This window comes from Pseudonaja textilis, chromosome 2 (genome assembly GCF_049901715.1).
Source record: "Pseudonaja textilis isolate UNSWEBS1 chromosome 2, rPseTex1.2, whole genome shotgun sequence".
In the NCBI taxonomy this organism is placed as follows: domain Eukaryota; kingdom Metazoa; phylum Chordata; class Lepidosauria; order Squamata; family Elapidae; genus Pseudonaja; species Pseudonaja textilis.
Window position 1 is genome coordinate 122,880,451 of NC_141991.1, and position 23,235 is coordinate 122,903,685.

At 41.1% G+C, this 23,235-nt stretch overlaps 1 long non-coding RNA gene across 5 annotated transcripts in view; it reads right to left on the reverse strand.

The window, feature by feature from the left end:
* Positions 1-3,422: 3,422 nt before the first annotated feature.
* The window catches only part of LOC113443084 (uncharacterized), a 59,564-nt gene continuing 39,751 nt past the window's right edge, over positions 3,423-23,235 (reverse strand). For all 5 annotated transcript variants that reach the window (XR_015741887.1, XR_015741886.1, XR_003375066.2 and 2 more), the window contains one exon: positions 3,423-4,621. This is a non-coding gene — a long non-coding RNA (uncharacterized LOC113443084). The remainder of the gene's footprint in view (positions 4,622-23,235) is intronic.

The following is a 23,235-nucleotide window of genomic DNA, read 5'->3' on the forward strand; positions in this document are numbered from 1 at the left end:
GGGTAAGATGGTGGATACCAGAGGCCTATCAACTCTTGTCTTGATACCCAGCAGGTGCTCGCTCCTATTGAACAGTTGGAGTGATAAAAAAGGGGGTGCTACATGCTATAAAACTACTGCAGTCTAGAGACAGCTTAGAGAATGTGCCCACCTGTCTAGAAACTCTAAACCAGGGGTGACCAATCTTGTCAACTTTAAGACTTGTAGACTTCAACTCCTAGAATTCCTCAGCCAGCCATGGTGGCTAGGGAATTCTGAGGGTTGAAATCCACAAATCTTAAAGTTGCCAAGTTTGGAGACCCCGATTTAAACCATGGTTCATTAACATGGTAAAGAGCCTCTCAGGAGTCTAAGGGCGAGGATTTTCAAACTTGGCAAGTTTAAGATTTGTGGATCTCAACTCCCAGAATTCCTGAGCTAACATGACTGGAGGAGGAATTCTGGGAGTTGAAGTCCACAAATCTTAAAGCTGTCAAGTTTGAAGACCCCTGGTCTAGAGGTGGTGAAGGAAAAGCTTTTCTCACTTTGCTATCTGGTAAATAGACTGTCTGTCTGTCTGTCACCTATCATTTGTCTAGCATCTATCATTTGTCTGTCTGTCTGTCTGTCTATCTATCAACCATCTATCAACCATCTATCGATCAATCAATCTATCCTATCCGTCCGTCCTTCCACCACCCATCCATCTCTCTCTCTCTCTCTCTCTCCTGTCTGTCTATCTCCTATCATCTATCTATTATCTATCACATTTTTGAATCTCCCATCCTCCTTCCAGAGGAACTCTGGGCGATGTACAATAAAATGTTTTGTAATAGAATAGATGTTTGGTGCCTGGCCAGTCCCTCCACAAGGGCCATTTTGAGGGACAGTCCAAAATGCACTCTTAATATTCCAGGTGGGTCCATCAGCCCCACCCCCCCAAAAAAGTCAGAAAACTCTGACCTCTCAACTAAGCAATTAAATTAAGTGGGCCAGGTAAAGAAAAACACAGTAGAGAACTCATTTAATGCACTGGGAGAAAAATCGGTACAGCAAAATACAATCGCCCCCTCCCAAAGCACTTAAAACATCCAGGTGTGGGGAAAAATAAGATATCCCCCCCCCTTGCAATTGACACCAGAGATTATGCTGCTTTCCAAGAGGAACTGTGCTGTCTAGCTGTGGAGGGGAGGCCGTTGGCATTCCTCCTCGTCTTAACAGCCACCCATGATTTATGATCCAAAGGAAGCTGAAGAAAATTATTCCCACATAAGGAACAACAAGCGATCATTTCCTTTTCCAGACAAAGGGTCATCACTGGCTTTACGGTGCCTTGCAACGAGAGGATAAATATGATACGACAAAGAGAAAGCAAAGGGCAGAAAGGAAAGCATCCCCAAACATCCATAGTCACGGCAGGCCTTTTCCTGTTTGGAATGCTAAAAATACGTGAGAGTAATGGCTTTCTGGTCTGCAGCCTGATGCACAGTGAGCTAATCCTCCCTCTGCTGTGTTCAACACAACTTAAACACAGATAAAGCTAATCACATCCACAGGCTGTGCCAACAAAAACAGACTGACCCTTCCTTCTCACCTCTGTACCAATAGGACACATTTTCCAGACCATAGGTGGGGGGAAAAAAAAACTCTAGTGGGAACATTTGCTTAAAGAGGCAACGTGTTAAAGAGATGATGACGTGGCTCGGTTGGGAGGGGCACCCCCAAATTTGAAGATGCAGATTTTATTTGTCTAGGCTTAGCTGTCACTCCAGAACGACTGAGTGACTGCAACTTGACATGGCCCCTTAGCTGCTGAGAATAAAGGAAACATTGCCTTGAAGACTCTGCTCTAGAAGCATTCGCAACTGTTGAGGATCGCAAACTTATACGAGTCTGCATGGGCTAACAGCTATGAAACTCCAGAGATTTTCTGGTGGACAAAAATAACTAAAGGTACAAATAGACATTTTTGAGGTGTTTTCCTCCACCCTGCTTATGCTTCCATTTTGCTTTAATTCACTGCTCATTCCTTCCTTGTCAAAATTCAGATTGTAATTTTCTTGGGACAGAGCTCATTTGGAAAGCCCGTAAGATCCAACAACTTGCTTCCAAATGTCTGGTTCTACTAAATATCTGCGGGAAGTTCTCAACCAGATATCTGTTTAACCAGAGGTGGTTTTCTTTTTTTGGGGGGGGGGGGGAATTGTTCAATCAATCAGAGGCCCACACACTTATTGAGAGTCAGTCATACTTAAAATTAGATTGTTTATAAATTTGAGATCCAACCAGCCAGGGCAGATCTTGAAAAGCTAACCTGTTAGTCATAGGATGAGAGACCAAGCAGGACATTTAAGGTTACTGACATGACTGGAATTTTTTTTTAAAAATTAAATAAGTCCCGAAAGGCACCACTAGCAAACTATGTCGCCAAGGGTGAACATTATCAGGAAATGAAGTTAACTTGAAAGACTTTTCTTTCTTTACAAGTATTGACCAGGATCTTATCCTCATTTGTACCTCCACTCTTTAAAACCTCTAAACCAGCCTTCCACAAGATATATGGAATCTTGAAAACCTGATGCTATTAATGAGGAATACATTGGTTACAGTTCTAGATTATAAACAGATTACAATGAAACATTGTCATTCTCTATTGAAACAGCTGTCTAAAACTTTATATACATATTGGTACAAGAAGCCTTTTTACTGAAAAATATAAACTTAATTATACGTTGCATCAGTTACTTTCTACTATGAATTTATTACAATTCCATCTCTTGGGGTATGTCTGAATATAGCAGGGTTACAGCTTCCCTTCCATCCATTTTTTAGAAACCTTGTAGTCATACTCGGCTCAGTGGATCCCCACCAAAATTGCAACACACACACAAAACTTCTCCCTCAAAAGAAACACAAAACCCCACCAATGCCTTTATCTTGGCTTACCAAAATATTGATTACCTGAAGACATCATTGGGGCTAGGTGTGATTACTCTCCTTGTCATGACACGTAATATTTCGTATGTATCCAAGAAGAAAGCAATTAGTAAATAACATCCAAGACTGAACAACTTGGAAACAACCAATTTTATTTTACTTAATCTTCACCAAATCTTTTCAGAGGACTGGATACTGTCCAGAGAATAAGCAACTGTCATTAATATCCAAATATCTTTTCCTTTCTCTATTCCGCCCTTTACAGCACATCTAGTCAGAAAGAAAGAAGAAACACTGAAATACCCACCCACCCCTTTTTATTCCTCATATGTTGCTAGATTTCACCTGGAAGCTTGGATCCAAATCTTGGTTTAGCTTTGATTCTCACTGCTCAGAAATTAGCATGCTTTATAGGGGCAAAATGAAATGATTTCTTACTGGCTTCAGTGAGCTTCCTGGAGAACAGTAATAGAGGGCAAACACAGTGAACTTAGGAATCCCAAGCATTTATTGTAAGTTCCGTTTATTTTCAAAGCATTTGGTATACAATACGGCATTTTGAACATTAGAATAGCCAGCAGCAATTACTTTGATATAATTTGGAAAAGCATATACCCTTCAAGAAAGGTAAAGGCTTTGCCGGACCAGTCATGTCCAACTCTAAGGAGGGGTGCTCATCTCCATTTCTTAGCAGAGGGAGCCAACATTGTCCAAAGACAATGGTCACATGACCACCATGGCTATATGCCAAGGCTCACGAAATACTGTTACCTTCCCACCGAAGTGGTACCTATTTACTGGCATGTGTATGCTTTCAAAATGCTAGGAGGGCAGGGGCAAGTAACAGAAGCTCACTCCTCCGTGTGGCGCTCGGGTCTCAAACCTGGGCTGCTGACTTTACAGCCAGCAAGTCCAGCGTCTTAACCCCTGAGCCATTGCGCTCCTCGTGTAAAATAAAATAAAAAATTAGTTGTACCAATATGTCCTTCCTTAAAATAGGCAATTGATCCAGGGTCTGGAACTTCACAGGAATAGCCTAACCAATTGGCTAGGTGGGCATAAGGAGGCCAAATGGTCTTTTGGGGGCATCTTTTCCTTTAGTCAACAGTTGAACAGCTGCTTTTCTGCTTACCTGTTTTAAGGTGTTGATGAAGATGGAGATAGTTATTGAAGGTACCCCCATTCATACTGGGTTAGAGACCAGCTTCTGTAAAGCTCTTCAGGGTGAATTCATCTGTCTAGGCAACCTTGTCCCAGTTGGTGCCTTCCAAATGGACTACAAGTCTCACCATTCCCAATTGCGAGTCAGAGATGAGGTAGACTATAGTTGATGTCATCTAGGAGGCTTCAAGGTTAAAGAAGATCATTTCCAGCTAATCGAAAGGTGTCAAATCTTCCAACCTCATCCACCTAATACAGCTAGTCCCTGCCTTATGGGAAGAGAATTTCCATCGATAAGCAAGGTGGTTGTTAAGTGAATTGTGCCCACTTTACAACCTTTTTTTTTTAACCAGTGGAAAAAAATGTGAAAAAAATCTACCTGAGAAATTCCCCATTCTTTGTACCAGATTGGGAATAGCACCAAGTGTTGAAAGCAGTTGAGAAATTTAGTATAAAATTGCACAATTGAAACTTTGCAGCAGGGACACAAGTTGCAATGTTCTGTATAGTTGTCACTCAAGAAATGCTTCTTGGAAGCAGAGCCCTACAGACCAAAAAAGCAAAAAAGAAAAGGATAAAATAGATTAGTTGCCAGAAGAAATCTAGGATAGGAAAATTCACCTCTTCAAACACAAATGTTACCATCCCTTTGCAGACTAAAGGAATTTAGAAATAGATCTAGGATGTTCCCAATACTTCATAAGAAGTATCTTCTGAGTTGCAGCAGCCCATCAGAAAAATGCAAGAAAGGATACAGTATTTGAAATTTTAGCAATCAGGTTTTAAGCACTTTCTGCAGCAAGGCTGTTTGGAAATATGCAGACAGTGATGCGAGAGGAAGCTGGGTGTGATTCTTAGCGGTTAGGGGAAAGACTTGACTACTTCATGTTGTCCTGCCTTAAGACTAGCAAGCAAAAATAATTGTTTTTCTTTTAAATCAGAAGTGCATATGCAAAATTTTTCAGTCTTTTCCTAAGCGAGAGAGAGAGGGAGGGTGGGAGGGAGAGAGAGAAAAATGCAGCTTTTCTTGGCACGATCTTAATAGTCTTGGCAGAGAATATTTGCACAACCTTGTTCAGGGAAACATACCTCAGCTCCAAGCTCATAAAAATGAAACCAGCTGAGATATAAACTGTTGTACAGTAGCTCTCAGGCAGAAAAGGCCTTCTGGTGTGTATGTTGGACTTGATGGAATCAGGTCAAAGAACTCCGTGGGGCTGTCTCTGACACTGGCTAACCTCTTCTGGGGAACACCATATGTGCCTCAAAACCCCATGTGCAAGGAAAAGACATTTGTTCAGCAGGGCACTTGGCAAACTTCTGGGTCTATGGTATAAAAATTTCAGAGCTCCACAATGTACTCTTAAGAAGGCTGCCAAAGTTTGAGCAAGCCCAATATGGTAGTTACCTAAGAGATCTGGCCTGCTCTGTATCTACAATATACCCATAATGTTGGTATAATACTTGATGTTGCAATATGTCTTTCTTCTTCTTTTTCCTTATCGCATGGTTCTTCACTTCTTGTGCTTACTGTGCCTTACTTCTTTTCTGCACTTTGCCTAGCGCCACTTACTACAAACGGGAACAGCATGATCTGTATGCGTGCATATTTACATTCAGTGCAGGGGAAAACTTGCGACACTCTTTAATAAATATTGTATCTCTCTGTTCAACAGAAGTGTGTTGCGGGGAGGAAGGGCCTGTCATGAACAACACCACAAAAAAGCACAAGTAAGTCAACCTCTGTTCAATGCTGCTCAAGATTGGAAGAGTTTGCAACTCTTCTTTGACCGCAATGGAAGATCTTTACACCGTCGGATGGAAACCGAACTGTTGCCCCATGGAAACTCACCTTTGAAAATCTTTCTTGACTGCAGAGCATAGTTGAACATTGCAAGGAACAATAAGGATTTTTAGGGGCATTATGACTGGGTTAGTAAAACACAGCTGCCCCTGAAAGTCCCTCATTTTTCTTGCTGTCTCACACCGTCTTCCTTTGGGGTCCCCGGAAACAAGAGTGGTGAACTCCATTTTGTACAGATCAGCATACTTGACAAAAATCAACAGAGACCTCTTTCTCTTTTTTTTTTAACCACCCTTCTATCATTTTGAACAATCAGCTGCAATATGGTGAAAGCAGGCAAGTGTAGAGATGTTTTTATTTGCCCTTTCAGATCCCACCGAAAGAAATCCACATGTGTCATTTTTGTTCTTCCAAGTGAGCAAACAACCACAGATAATATCAAAGACTGTTACGTTCTGCAGCATATAGAAGCACTTGGGAGATGGATTGTCAATTGCTCTTGAACAATTGAAGCCAATTTAACATCTTTCAAGCTCAGACTAGTGCCGCTAAACCAGCTTTCTAAAACCCGGTGTCCTTCAATTATGGGCCACACTGGCCAGAAAGGACATGAATTTGGCTTGATTGAGGAAGACATGTTGAGTGGTCAAACCTTGCTTCAAAATAAGAATTCTTTATATCCAATACTTCCATTTCACTATATGATATACAGCGGTGTCAACCCAACCTTTTTGGCATTAGGGCCTGGTTTCATGGAAGACAATTTTTCCATGGACCCGGAAGGGGAGGGGAGGGGAAGGTTCTGTTTTTGCTCACTTGCCCACCACTCATCTGTAGTTTTGTGGACCAGTTCCTAACAAGCCATGGATTGCCATGGCCTGGGGGTTGGGGACCTCTGACATACAGTATAGTAGCATTTATCCATGTGATTTTCCTTTGCCACTAGTGGTAGCTCTCTCCCTCCCTCCATCTCTCTCTCATCCTATCCTATCCTATCCTATCCTATCCTATCCTATCCTATCCTATCCTATCCTATCCTATCCATCTCTATTCCAGTCCAGTCCAGTCCAGGCATCCTCTCCTGGCTTTACTATTTTTATAAATAACTCAAGGTGGCAAACATAGGTAATATTACTTCTATTTTCCCCACAATAACAACCCCGTGAGGTGACTTGGGCAGAGAGAGAGTGACTTGCCCAAAGTCACCCAGCTGGCTTTCATGCCTAACACAGAACTAGAACTCCCTGGTTTCTCAACTACTGCACCAAACTGTTTCTATATTTTTAAATGCCACGACAGAGAAAGAAACCTGCAAGTACTACCAACTTGGCGGGGTTGATCTGCTCACTTTATTTCAGGAGGACATTCTACGCCCACCCCCAAGTCAGGGCACAACTGAAAAACATGGGGACTATAATGCTTCAGATAATTATGGAAGGAAGGTCCAGTCATGGGTAACAATGACTCGACCTCAATCCCCTTCTAAAAAGTGGAAGTAAGTTCAGTGGTAAGTAGAAGACCTATTCAAATTGTGTCCAGCCATGAGAGAAATGGTTGCTAGCTTCATGGCAAGGTCACTTGTGAAAGGGAACATGGTCTGGTTCCTCCTACTCCTGTCAAAAGAAGAGTATAAGGAAGAAGAGAAGGAAGGAATTAAAAAGTGCCTTATCTTTCTAAATATTTCAGACCCTAAGCTCTCCATTCCTTTAAATTATCTTTCATAGCCAAGGGAGTGGGGCGGGCTGCATACAGGTAGTCCTTGACTTACAACAGTTCACTTAGTGATTGTTCAAAGTTACAACAGCTCTGAAAAAAGGGACTTGTGACTATTTTTCACACTTATGACCGCTGTGGCATCCCTATGGTCATGTGATCAAAATTCAGTCATTTGGCAAATGGTTCATATTTATTGACGGTTGCAGTGTCCCACGTCACACAATCACCTTTTCCAACAAGCAAAGACAATGGGGAAGCCAGATTCACTTTACAACCATGTCACTAACTCGACAACTGCAGTGATTCACTTAACAAACGTGACAAGACAGGTCGTAAAATAGAACAAAATTCACTTAACCAAGGTCTCATTCAGCAGCAGAAATTGTGATTGTAAGTCAAGGACTATATATATATATTTGGTTCAGGGCTAGCATATGGGTTGCTCCCTGCTTTCCATTAGAGACACCAGGCTGACGTCAGCATCCCCAGAAACTCTATGACCACTGCTCAACAAAAGCAGAGATACTTTGCTAATCATCTATTAGAAGAAGAAAGAAACTAAGAAAGAGACTAGGAATGACAAGGCCGGAGCAGGACAATTCTCAGCTGATAGACAACTTGTGATCCTCTGACTTCCCCAAGGGTACCACCGAAACCACAGATTTTCAGCAGGGCCAACAAGAAGGGAGGGGGGGATAATTAAGAAGGACTTGCCATGTATTCCGCTTGCTAAAATGGCCACTGATAGATTGAAGGGGAACTGTTCTATAAGCGTCTCAACTTCTGGAGTGCATATTAAAAATGATTTAAGACAACAAAGTCTGCTGTTCATTAGACACCGTATTAAACGTTTTTACACAAATATTTATAAAGAATTCCAAATGGTTTTTGCCATCTTAGAAGTTATTCCCTCTTCTCTTTCACATTAGGCGTGTGTGTGTCTACTAAAGTGTTTTATTTTAAATGGCAAGAATTACCTTTACTGGCTCACAAATGCAGGTTTTTACCTCTTTGCAAATACTGTAAGACTCATACTCCATCAAAGAGCAGAGACATTCACTTCCTGGAGGAAGGACTAGGGCAGATAAACCAGAGGAAGGCTTGAGATTTATTTAACCTTCTCATTCCCTCGTTGGTTTCCTCATGACTTCTCTTCCCATTAATTCTAATACCTCTTGAATTACAAATTCCAAAATCTTTGTGGTCGTCTCTACTGCCTGGAGTGAGAAGAACTGTAGTTGAGCTCTGTAGCTGTCAAAGAACGTTGAAAATGGAGGTATGGAGATTTGCGTCATCCTCTTGGAGAAACTCCTCATAATGTATCAACCTCTTTGGAGAGTAAGCCTTACTGCTTGATCTCTGATCAAAAGGACCCACTCTTTAGACCTAAGACACAACCACAGAGATTAGAATTGCAACCTAAAACCTATGGGCATCAATCCATTCAAAGCCTTGACCTGGGCTGCGGCCCTAATTTTAATAAATCTAAGTATTTCAATAGATGAATTCTTTCTTGTCCACAACTTTGCTCCTCCCACCCAACCATCTTTCCCTGATGACTATCATTCCTTAATGGATGGTTCACAAACTAAATGGGACACCTGTCCAAAGTTTCCTTAATGGGAAGCTGCCAGGAAGCCATCTGCAAATGGCTCTGAATTACTCGGAAGTGGAAAAAAAAATCAGGGTACAAATAGAACAATAATATGATTCATGACTGTCAAGGAGCAGTTGCAAAAAAAAAAAAAAAAAAGGTATGTTAAAAAACATCCATAAATTCATAGCAAGGCAAACAGCTGAGCCACACTTATTTTTTTTAAAAAAGGCGGGGAAGACATGCTTTTCTCAAGAGGGAGAGAAAAAAAATTGCCTGAGGTATCTCTGGGAGGCTGATTCTTTTAAAAGCTACTGTTCTGGCCTCCCCATTGAAACACAACGTTCAAGACAAAGCTACAAGAGATGTCAACTACGGTTAGACCCAACAGCTGTTTCATTCATTAAAAAAAAAAGAGGAGGAATCCATCTCGATGTAATGAATGTGAAGTGGATATTCACACTCCTCAATTTTGATTACATTGCTTCTATGGTGTTCATGTTTTAGTGTTAAGTTGGATGGCACTGTCTTTTCCCCCCTCCTTTTGTTATAGCTGTCACAGATGAAAGAAGGATGTATCTTTTTTTAAAAAAAAAAGAAAAGAAAAATAAGCAACTTTCTGGAACAGAATGATTTCGTGGGGGGGGGAGGGGGAGGAGAATTGTTTGGAGGTTAGGCCCTTTGATCCCTTTAGATTTGGCTTCAGAGTAAGAGGGGGGGGATCAAAAAGGACTTGAAGCTGCTCCATTTTTATTATTGGAAGAAGAAAGAGAATCGATGAGTTTTACTCACCTGAGGGCAGCTCCTACACTTTGATGAAATAGCAATAACCTTATATACCGCTTCACAGGCCTCTTGAAATAATTTTACGTTACAGCAAGCGATTCCAAGTTTCCCTGCACACATTTTTTTTATGAATATAAATTCCCAATGTTGTTTTTCTTCTGCCAAGAGATAATGTGAGAATTCCACCAGACTGGAAAATCTAATTAAGTTGGACTGGCGAGTAATCGTTGGGGGTCTTTCTCCTACATGTCTCCTACGTTTAGCTATGTAAATATCACGAGCATTTATTTACCAGTGAAGAAAGGCCGAGTATAAGTCAAATACTGACTTATAGTAGTCCTAACTTATGACCAGAGTTTAATTTCCATTGCTAAGCAAGTGTGGTTATTAAATAAATTGCACCCTGTTTTACAAATGTTTTTGCCACGGTTGTTAAGCAAATCACTGCAATCGTTAAGTGAATCAGAGGGTTATTAAGTGAATCTGACTTCTTCCATTAACTTTGCTTGTCAGGAGCCATCTGGGAAAGCCACAAATAGCAATCAGAGAACCTTGGGACGTTACAATTGTCATAAATACATGCACCCACATCTTGATTATGTGACCATGGGTAAATGCAAAAAATCCTCATAAGTCACTTTTTTTCAGAACTGTTGTAATTTCAGATGGTCAGAACATGGTTGTAAGTTGAGGACTGTAGTGGAACCTCGGGTCATGAACGCTCCTGTTTGCAACCAAATCGGGTGGTAAACAAAAAATCCACCCCATTTTTGAACCAGGTCACAATTCAAAAATCGGGTGGCGAACGAAATTTCCCCTTCGGCGCCATTTTTCTTTACTGCACGCATGTACAGTCGGTCGTGCTTCCGGACACAACCAAATTGGATCACGACTGGAGTCTGGGAACGGATTACACTTGTGACCTGAGGCTCCACTGTACCGATAATAAGTAAATACAAGAGGCTACCACTGCTCCTAATTAAGGAAGCACAATCTATCAGCGCCATTGTGTTTACCAATTTGTTTGTAATTGCGGAGACAATTACATCTGCAGAACTGATAGATGTTTGGCTTTCAGAATAAAGGAGCATCTTCCAAAATGGTTCCAGCCTTGAGTAATCCAATAGCAGCAGCAAATCATGGCCATAAAATGCATTCTTCGGCCATTGCGAGACACTTACTATCTACAGGTCACCTAGTGGATCTACTATGTAGAACTATCTACATAGTTCTACTATGCCACCAGAAGTCTTGTTTCATCCGGTTTGCTGAGGTGGTTGCCATTAATCGTTTGAAGCCCCCCTTCCACTTGTGAGTGCTTGGCTTTATGTCAATCTACGCCTCCTGTGGGAGTAAGGCTAGCTATTGGTTGCTTTCTTGCATATGTTTTAGGCTTAATTAATTAATGCTTTTGATATATCTTATATCAGAGGCTGATTTTAACCGTGTTATTGTAATGTAGGTACTGATGAGTCAATGTGAAATGCTTATATCTACCTCTATTTCGTCTTTTGATTGTACTTTTTAAATACAAAAGAGTACATCCAGTATGTACCCTGATAATGATTGTGTTCAGGACAGCTAACATATTAAGGAAATTGAGGAACTGATTAAAGGGAGGGTGGGGAATAAGGTCATAAGGTCAGGGGTAGGATTCAGCCAGTTCAGACCGGTTTGGGCAAACCGGATGTTAAATTTACATCTGGTTCGCCAAACCGAAAGTTGAACCAATTGGCTGGTCCCATCCACCCCTCCCCTGAGTTTCCACGTAGCCTGTTTTGGATGCAGTGCAGGGTTTGCGCGGGGGCTCTAGGAGGGCGAAAAGCAGTCCTCCCGAAAATTCTGGAAGTCTGGAAACGGGCCTGTTTCCTGCTTCCAGACGGCCTCCAGAGCACTGGGGAGACTGTTTTCGCCTTCCCAGAGGCTCGAGGGAAGTCTTCAAACTCTGGGGAAGGCGAAAAACATCCTTCCGGAAGTTCTGGTAGGCCACGCCCACCATGGCCACACCCACCCAGCAAGTGGTCAGAGAACCGGTATCTTCCTGATCCACACTGGTGGATCTACCAATGGTTTGATCAGGACTTAAGAGTGAAATTAGTCTCCAGTTTCCATCTTTGCTAACTGAATGCTTAAGTTTGATTCTCTTAAGACAGGTGAAAGTCTTGGACAGATGATTACAAGTATTGTGCAATCCAGCAGTGGTGGTTTTCCAGCTGAATCAACCAGAAAGGAGGCAGCTGGCAACATCATGAACATTCACAGTAAGCCATAAATCAAGTTTAGTACATCGTATAAAATGTTGTATATATCTTTTTTTTCCTTTAAACTTTCTCAAACTCTTTTCCTTCTTTTTGGAAAATCACCCAAACGTCTTGATGTGATTAGAATTTAAAAAATAAAATAAAAATAAATTTCCTGCCTGAAAATTCCTTCCTCCCAGGAGAATTTAAAGCAAAGTGCCAGTTCTTCTTTTAAGAATTTGGAGCAAAGTGCCAGTTCTTCTTTTAAAGATTAACTGTTTGTTGGCTCCGCCAACAGTGTATATTCCCCTATAGCTGGTAGGCTCTGTCCCAATCTTCGGTATGCGACCAGATTTTAAAACTACACCCACCGAGAAACATTATAATCATGGAAAAGTGAAGCCATAATCACTCAAGAAACTTCCAAACCTGAATGTGCAGAAAAACATGGAATACTAATCGTAAACAAGATTCAGGAGAAAAGGATGAACTTTTGTTGTGTGCTTAGATGGCATATTGACAAGATAATTTGGGAAGATTAGCCCAGAGTGGTTTTTGTTGATCATCTTTTGAGTCACAACAAGACAGCATATGGATGAGGTTGGGATTATGTGTGTAAGTGCACATGCTAATATACAGGTAGTCCTTGACTTACATCCATTTGTTTAGTGATTGTTCGAAGTTACAACAGCACTGAAAAAAAGAGACTTAGGATTGTTTGTCATACTTATGACCATTGCAGCATCCCCATGGTCACATGATCAAAACTGTATTTATGAGGTTGTGGCGTCCTGGGTTCATGTGATCACTTTTGCAACCTTCTAACAAGCAAAGTCAATGGGAAAGCCAGATTCACTTAAGAACAGTGTTACTGATTTATCAACTGCAGTGAGTCGTTTAACAATTGTGGCAAGAAAGGTCGTAAAATGGAGCAAAATCACTTAAGAACTGCCTTTCTTAGCAATGGAAACGTTGGGCTCAATTGTGGTTGTAAGTCGAGGACTACCTGTAATTCAGTTTGCAGTTTCAGTGAGAATCAGAAGGGATGATAGTTGTCTCCAGATTTGACCCTTACATGAATTACACTGCTGGGGGAGAAAAACAAAGAATCTCCATAACAAAATGGATGCTTCTTATGTAGAATTATGTGCTCTCCCGTTGGTAGCCTCTTTGTTTTATTAGACAGAAATTTTGAAAGTTCAACACATCTGTAGGATGCTACATTTGGAGAGATAATAGAAGGACTCTGAGTCAATTTCCCACACCTCCATTTAATATAAGACGGAGAAACAAATGGCTCCCCAGGTGCTGCTAACGGATACATTCAGAGCAGGCTCAATCATGTGAATGATGCTGGGGATGGTTCTTGAGCAACGTCTGAAGAGTCATGTATTCCCTATCTCTGATGCAAGGAATTTGGACATTCTGCTTTCTTGAAGACCCATAGCCCAAGAAAACAAGAATAGCTGGACCAATGCTATAATTCTGAATAACACCACATCAAGTGATCATGTAAAAACACCTCCAATACCCCTTGATTTCTTTCAGTATTCTATATCAAACCAGTCTTTAGAATCATGAACTTGATCAACATGCACTTGATTTTATATAAATACCGGGATTTATCTGAATATATCAAGGGAGTGCATATGTCCTGTGTAACAGAAACTGAGCAAACACAACATTATTCTGGGGCAGTTACCTTTCAAACAACCCTCTTAAATAGATGGCTTCTCGATAATCAACTAAAATAAAACTTCTTCATAGCCACTCAGTGCTCAGGCTATTCAAATCTATGCCCGATTCATTATCTGCCTCATCTTAAAGCAGAACATTATACCTTGTAAAATTAGTTTCAGAATAGTTCCATGACCAGGATCTGCTTCTTAACTGACATTGTACTTAGTCACAGATAACTATCAGCATTTTGGAATCACATGCAGGAAGGCCCAGCCTAATCTTTACCTAGCAATTACTTTAGAAAGCAGGTACCATCAAGAGTAGTGGTAGCTTTCTATTCCTTGGCAGACAGAGTGCTGTGTTGCTATGTGACGCCTAAGCTAATCTGATGCCGCAGAAAACAGTATTTCGTCACCAACAGTGAAAAGAAAATGCAACTGCATTTCCACCTTATTGTTCTTCACCTCAGGCAAAAAATATCTTAGGCCATCCTTGAACTTGTATCTGGGGAAAAACACCCTCTTTCCCTAGTATTACATTGGAGCATCTCCAAATTACCATAGAAAATTAGCATCCATGAGCGTAGACCAACAATTTACACTCAGCAATAGACTGATCCAATTATAAAGCAGATGTATGAAGAGCGGAGAAAAATCTGTGCACATAAACACGCATGTATTGTATATAGGCAAGGAAGACATTCCTCCTGCTGAGACATCTTAGACAGCTTCTGAAGGGTCCTGGAGAGGCAGACTATCCGTTAGCTATGCGAGTTCTCTTGAGGAAGCACAAATGGCCTTTTATGAAGAGAGCCTTGTGTCATGTTTACACTTAAAAAAAAAACACAACCAAGCTGATAATTCTCTTCAAAAGTATCTCAAAAGAAACTTTCAAGTCAGCATTCCTTCCAGGAAGAGCATAAACTTCATGGCTGATCTCTAGCCTGCATTCATCACGTCAATGGAGACACCGGGAGAGCTGCATCCGATGCACTATGAAAGGCGAAGGGACCAATTCTTCGGCTGAAATATATTTGGCGGCAGGGGGAAGGGAGCAGAGGAGGGTGGCTGTGGCACTTGTACAAATAGAAATGGAAATTTTATTTCATATTAAGCAACGGAGTAATGAGTTGCCAGTTGGCTTAGCAGCAGACCAGATGTTTGGTTTCGTTCGGATATTAGAATTTTAAAGTAAAATGATTGATTCATTTTCTCTCCCAACATGGTCCACATCTAGGTTGCCAACCAGTACAGGCAGTCCAAGGCTTACAACCACAATTGAGGTGCAAATTTCCATTGCCAACAAGACAGTGGTTAAGTGGCCTCACATACTGTAACAACTGGTTTGCCTAGTGCAGAACCAAAAATGTGAGCGCGCGCGTGTGCACGTATGCTTCATGCACACGCACCCTCTGCCCTTGCACTTGGCTGCAAAAACACAGGATTTTCTGCGCACGGCAGCCGCGGTGAGTAGAGTGAGCGAGGTGCGAAAATCAGCTGGGCTGCATGAACGGGGCGAGTGAGCCAGATATGTAGGATGGGATAGCACTGGGGCGGGTAGACGGGCCCAGCTGGTGGTCAGAACAACTAGTGCGGGCGAGCTAGTCTGAACCGGCGGCAGCCCACCACTGGGTTAAGTGAATTCTGCCTCAGTTTAAAACCTTTCTGCCACAGTTACATGAATTACTAAAGTTGTTGGTTGTTAACTGACTCCGGCTTCCTCATTGACTTTGCTTGTCAGAAAATCGCATGTGACCCAGGGAGACTGCAACCGTCTTAAGTACATGCCAGTTGCCAAGCACCTGAATTTTGTTCACAGGACCTTGAGGATGTGTGAAAAATGGTCATAAATCACTTTTTTTTTCAGTGCCATTTTAAACTTTGAATAATCACTAAGTGAATGGTTTCAAGCTGAGGACTACCTATACAAGATACCACATGCTACGCGCATAGGAGACTTCACAATACAGGCATGGCCTTCTTCTGTAACACCATCTTCCCACACACTAGCACGAAGCTAAACATTAATAAATATTGCTAAATATACAAATTCCCCAATGTAATATCTCATTTTCTCTCATTCTTGCAGTGTCCTGCTTCATGGGACATTCATTCCAAAATGGTAGCTTCCGTGCTGTAAACCACAAAAGTATATCAACTGATTTCATTCTAATATATTTTCCTACATAACTGTGCCATACATTGTAGAATTTCTATAAATCACAGTGATTAATATAGAAATAACAGAAATTATGGGGCCTAAGATTGGATCAATGAGGATTCATGTCTGAAAGAACATGATGTGATTGCGGGACGGTGCCAGCGTTACAAAGGCTGCCACAGCAAATCTAGTAGTGGAAGGCAAGAGTGAAATTCTCATGACTCGAGAAGACTCCTCACAAATTGGCCAATACTTTTTACATTCCCTCACATATTTTTATATTTGTTTGTTTTTGTCTTTCTCCATAAATGAAACACTGAGTGGCTTTGCTGGATCCAAACTTAAGTCACGCTTGGAGATGACCTATTAAAATCAGTGAAGTGTGTTAATAATCACTGTCCACTTATCCAATTGTTTAAAAAAATATGATCTAGATTGGTGGGGGTGGGGGTGGGGGTTTCCATGGCTCAAAAAGTATTTTTTGGATCTTCTTGGTACAGAGAGAAACTTCTAATATAGAAAACAGGAATATGATAATAGAAGAGAAAGGGAAATTGATTGAGGTTTATAGGTGATCTGCTATTTTATAACAGGTGTTCTTGGTGAAACACCAAGTTATTAATGTTACAGGTGTTGTTGAACATTTTCCATCATGAAATATGAGTGTGTGTGTGTGTGTGTGTGTGTATTTATATTCTTAGTGAAAGTTGCCTAAAATTTTTATTTGATGTGTGCTGGTCCTTGACTATAATAAAAAGTCTTTGGGACTAGCTCTAAAATATTTTAAGAGGAGGGGAAAAATATCGATACATCTGAATAAAGGGCCAACCAAAACCAATAGGTGATTTTAGAAATTAAAAGAGTATTGTCATCTATGAATTTCTACTACAGTCACTCAATTTATTTTAAATAATTCTAGTGACCATTTGAAGTTACAACAGCACTGGAAAAAGTGACTTATGGCCAGAGGTGGTATTCAGCAGGTTCTGACCAGTTCTGGAAAACCAGTAGCCGATATTTTGAGTAGTTCGGAGAACCAGCAAATACCACCTCTGAGTGGAGATTTTACAATATCCTTCTCCTGCCACGCCCACCAAGTCACACCCACAGGACCGGTAGTAAAAGAAATTGAATCCCACCACTGCTTATGGCCATTTTTCACACTTAACAAGTGCTGCAGCATATCCATGATCATGTGGGTCAAAACTCCGGCGCTTGGTCACTGCTGGCACCTATTTATGACAGTTGCAGTGTCCCCGGGTCATGTGATCAACCTTTTGCGACCTTCCCAGCCGTTTTCTGACAAGCAAAATCAATGCAGGTAGCCAGATTCACTTAACAACCTTGTTCTGACCAAGACTTTCTGAGACAGTAACAATCACACGCTGTTCCCAATTTACTTTATTATTTTTTTTATTGCATGATTTATTTAACAAGTGCAGCGATTTGCTTAACAAGCGGGGCAAAAAAATAATAATTGTAAAATGGGACACAGCTCACTTAGCAATGACTTTGCCTAGCAATAGCAGTTTGGGTCTCAATTGTGATTATAGGTCAAGAACCATATATAATACGTACTAAAATGGAAGACTGGTTAAAGACAAAGGATATTTTTGTTTAAAACAAACATGTATCTTATTCCTCTGAAACAATTTCAAAATTTACATTTTCATAGTTTGATGGCACTACTTCCCAAATGTGATAAAAGCTAGAAAGTCCAAGTTACATTTTGTTTTTGTTTTTTTAACTGCGTTTTTTTTTAAGGAAAAATCAACTTATTTTTAGGGTCTCCTCTGCCTCGTACATTAGACAGATTTTCCATGTAGCTGAAAAAACAATGCAGGAGCCAAGCATTCAAATAGCAACTTGTCTAATTTGTTCAGCCTTGCTGTGATCATCTCACTGTTATTTATGTCCAGGGTAATTCAGAGACCAAGAAGAGTCCGATTTACCTGCATGATTCAGACTATACCAAACAAACACTTCTTTTTTTCTGAAAGTCATTTTGGAACTGCAATTCTTCCCAAGAATCAAGCTACCAATAAACTGTCCAAAATCCAAAGTGCTTAAGGATGAGGGTAATCTCAATGTTTAAAAATAGTACTGTCCAAACGCATTCAGGGAGGGACTACAGGGCACTAAACAGGAGAGTCTTAGGGAAAACTGTCTGGAAAAACTTTATTTGGTAGCTTTGGGACTTGAGCTCTAAAATATTTTAGTATGAGAGAGAAAAGAGCCCTAATACATTTGATTACAGGATCAAGCAATTCCGAAAGGAATTAGAAATTGAAACAGCATCATCACTCAAGGGTTTCTATGAATAAGTATTAAAATATAGAACTTGTTAAAGGACTATTCTTGTTTAAAAATTATTAAAAACAAATATGCAAGTCATTTTTCTGAAACAGTTTCAAAAGCTTAACAACACCCCCCCGCTTGATCCAACCTCTTAATACATCCCCAACCAATGTCTTTGTAGCCTCTGTATGATCAACTCCAGAGAAGGGAAACCTTTCTCTCTAGAAGATTAGCTCTATGGTCAAAGTTTCATGAAGAAGCTTTGGTACCATTCCCCCAGAGAACTGCCTTGCTGTGACCTAAGATCATTATTTCACACCCAGCACTTTTGAGATGATAAGAGAAAAATGCCTTTTGTGTTTTTTTCTACAGCCCCTTTGAGGTTCTTGAAGACTGCCATCATAGTCTTTTCTTGCCAAGGCTAAATTTGCCCAGTTCCCTCATTCTCTCCTCATGGGATTTAGCTGCCAATCCCATGAGCCACGGTGGTGCAGTGGTTAGAGTGCAGTACTGCAGGCTACTTCTGCTGCCTGCCTGCAATTTGGCAGTTCAAATCTCACCAGGCTCAAGGTTGACTCAGCCTTCCATCTTTCCAAGATTGGTAAAATGAGGACCCAGATTGTTGTGGGCAATATGCTGACTCTGGAAACCGCTTAGAGAGGGCTTTAAAAGCACTGTGAAACGGTATATAAATCTAAGTGATATTGCTATAATATTCGTTGCCCATTGTTAAATCACATCTTCCTTATAACAGTTGCAGCCTAAAATCACATCTGCGTTTCTGACAGCCATGTTGATGCAGACTCAGCTTGTGATGCTCTTTGATTGCCAGATCGAGTATGATTACCAACCCATGTATGCCCCTTTCTATTCTTGTGCACGTAGTTGTGTCACCCGCAAAACTAATATGCACTCCCCTCCACCTGATTGTCCAAATTAGGACCAATCCAAGGCAAAAACACAGAGAGGGAAAAAGCAAATTCAGATGAAAGGCTTTAGTTTTCTTGTAGCAACCAGCTGGGACCAGCAGTTTAATCATTGTGAGGGAATGACACCCCCGCCCCCCTTAGATGGAAATGAAGAAGACCCGAGGCAATTTGGAATAGGCCGTTTCTCTTCTTTCCCACACCTCTCTGTCTTTTTGATCCCATCTTTGGGTCAAAGAGCCTTTTAACTACCACCTAAACTCTTTTTTGTTGACAGCAGATACTGACAGAAACAACTCAGGCAATCCTTCTTAAATTCATTGTGGATTTAAACACATCTAGTTTGGCTGAATTATAGACAAGGCTTTTATAATCTACTACTTTGTTAATATACTCCAAATAGTACAGCTAGTCCTATTTACCTAAGAATAATCCTTCTGCTCTGGTGCAATCTCACCAAGCTCACTTATTAGCAATCACAACTAATGAAGCTAATGGAGGTTTTGTTGTCTTCCTCCAACCTTAGTGTGATCCATCTCTAAGTAAGACAGTTACTTGGAAGCAAAATCACAAGTACATATTGTCCCTGAACCACCCAGTAAGTTGGCAACAATGAACAAGAGAAAAGCCTGGTGGAACAGGCCAATAGCCTGCCCAGTCCAACTGAGTGGCCAATCAGATACATCCAGGAAGCTCAGAAATATCAAGACAAGAACATTCTTCCGCTTTGGCTCCCTGACAGCTGAGACTTAATGTATGTTGTCTGTAATGCTGGAAGGAGTAAAGAGCCAACCAACTAATAGCTATTGATTGCCTGATCCTCCAGGAATTTATCCAACCTCCTCCTTAGTGGCCCCATGGGATAAAATTCCAGGTCAGCTTTGTGCTTTTAAAGAAACATATTGTTCTGCTGATCCTACATTTTCCTGGATCTAGTGGGTAGAATAGGGTAGAGTAGGGTAGGGTAGAGTAGGATAGCATCACATAGCATAACATAGCATGGCATAGCATAGAATAATAGGCCAAGTGTGATCCAACACACAAGGAATTTGTCTCCAATACAAGTCCAAGGCTTAGCTTCCTGAGACAGTGAGAAAAACCTTTTCTTCGTCCACAGGTTGCATGTTATGAATGATCTCAAGGATTATTATCTCCTCTGACCCATAGTCTTCCCTTGTAGGGAAAGCTTCTCTTCTTGCTTAAGCCGTCCCTTCGTACAGCTTTTCCAGCTGTGCAGTATCCCTTTTCAGATGTGGTGACTAAATCGTACCCAGACTCCAAGTGCAGTCTCACCACAGATGTATATAAAAGGCATTACTCTATTGGCTGTTCTATTTTCATCCTATCCTAAGATGCCAAGCATGGGATTTGTCTTACTGATTGCAATTGCACCCTGTGTTTGACATTTTCATTGAGCTGTCCGCCATGACGTCAAGATCGCTCTCCTGATTGCTCAGTACCAGCTCAGATTCCATTAATCTGAATGCTGGAAAGGCTAATGGGCATCTCTTTGCACTTGTTGACTTTCAACTCAATTTGGCATTTTGCCACTTATTCCCCCCCCGCCCCATTTGTCATTTTGACACCCAGACATTCAGTTCTCTGTAGAAGCCCTAGCCATGCTAGAAGAAAACATTAGAAATTTCAAATGCAAGTAGCCAAATTCACCAAGCAGGTACAATAACTAGTCTTAGAGATTCTCAATTAACCAGATGATGATTGTCCCAAAAGTGCTTTCTCAAAAGGCAACCTGGACTTTCACGGGTTTTTTTTTTCTTGAAAATGTTTTGCTTCTCATCCAAGAAGTTTCTTGAGAAGCTTCTTGGATGAGAAGCGAAACGTTTTCAAGAGAAAAAAAACAAGTCGCTATCTTAAGATCTCAGTGAGATCTGAGTGGCCGCTAAACCATATGAAGAATGGCTGCAGGTTTTGGGTTAGCTAGTCTAAAGAAAAGAAGAATTAGGGGTGACATTATAGCAGTATTCCAGTATTTGAGGGGCTGCCACAAAGAAGGAGTCAAATATTTCTCCAAAGCACCGAAGGGCAGGACAAGAAACAATGGATGGAAACTAACCAAGGAGAGACGCAACCTAGAATTAAGGAGAAACTTCCTAATAGTGAGGATAATTAACCAATGGAACAGCTTGACTCCAGAAAGTCCAGCTGCCTTTTGAGACTTGTCTTAGCTTACAATTTCCTTATTCTTCTCATATCTTACGATAGACAAACCTGCCTACGAGACATATCATCCCATTGCCAATGACTACATTACCCTTTTATACCATATATAAACAACGGCTATATTGTTTTTTCATCTGGTAGGCTCTGGAGCAACACAAGAACTTTCTTTGCAGTAGTTAGGATGAATTGCAGTCCTACAACATCTGAAGGACCCTAGTTGAGAGGGGTGAACAATTCTTGCCCATATGAGGATACCCGATATATAGACTTTCTCATTCTTTCTTTTTATGATCCTTTTCTAACCAATAGTTGAACCACGACAAGACCCATGAAGAGAGGCTCTTAAAGAGTTAATTATTTGTCAGAAATGGAAAATTTCTTCACTTCCAGATTTCGATTTAGCTGAAATGTATCTACAGGTAATCCTCTACTTACAACCATTTCTTTAGTGATGGTTCAATGTTACAAAGGCACGGGAAAAAAGTGACTTATGACTGTTTTCACTTCTGAACAATGCAGCATCCATATCGTCACATGATCAAAATTCAAGCACTAGGCAAATGGCTCATATTTGTGATGGTTGCGGTATCCTGAGGTCATATGACTAATTTTTGCAACCTTCTGACACGCAAAGTCAACAGGGAAGCCCAATTCACTTAACAACTATGTTACTGATTTATCAACTGCAGTGATTCACTTAACTACTGAGACAACTAAGGTGCAAATGGGACAAAACTCACTTAACAACTATCTTGCTTAGCAGTGGAAATGTTGGACTCCATCGTGGTTGTAAGTCGGGGATTACTTTATGTTTACACATACACATATAAATGTGGACGATGACTTTTTTTTTGCTCTGATTCATATGCAATTAGTCTGACTGATTGGAAAGATATTTTTAGGGGGAAAGTGCATCAGTTTAAACAATGAAAATCTGTGCAGAAGGCTAATCTGAATCCCAACCGATGATTAGAATGTCCTTGACTATGCTGCCCTAAATATAAAGCAATAATATACTTATTGAAAAAGAACTGCCGCTGAGTATAATGGAGATTTACGCTTAGGTAAATGTGTCTGAGATTATAACCTAAATCACTTGTTCACATTTTTGAACACCAGACAAATCAATATAAGCACAGAACAACAAAATAAGGGAGTAAGAAAAAGAACGCTAAAAAAAGCAGTGGAACGGGATCCTTTAAAAACCAACGCCAGTTTGCCATCACGCAGTCGTAGCAAGTGAAGTCCCGAGAGACTAGAACAGACTCAACACTGCACTGAGGGCAGCAACAGGTAGGTCTGAGGTGATCAGAACAGCAAAGTCTCCAAAAAACTGTGCCCTTTAGAGTAGGGATGGCAAATGATGGCCCCTTTCTGACTTGTGGACTTCAGTTCCCAGAATTCCTGAGAATTGAAGTCCATAAATCCACTCTGCTTTAGAGGAAATGCCCTACCATCACTCTCATGTCTCTGGCCCAAGAGATGCCAGGTGCCCTGTTCATGTAGAAGACAGACCAACGTTTTCATTGGCCTATGCCTGTGACGGCGAACCTATGGCACACGTGCCAGAGGTGGCATGCAGAGCCCTCTCTGGGCACACGAGCCATCGCCCCAGCTCAGCTCTGCTGTGCATACGTGCCTCCTGCTGGCCAGCTGATCTTTGGGTCATGCGCAGGGGTGGATTGCGCATTGTGGTTGTGTGCACATGCATGGGGAGGCACAGACGTGATAGTTGTGCGTGCATGCATGGGGCGGAGGCAGGGGTTTGCATGC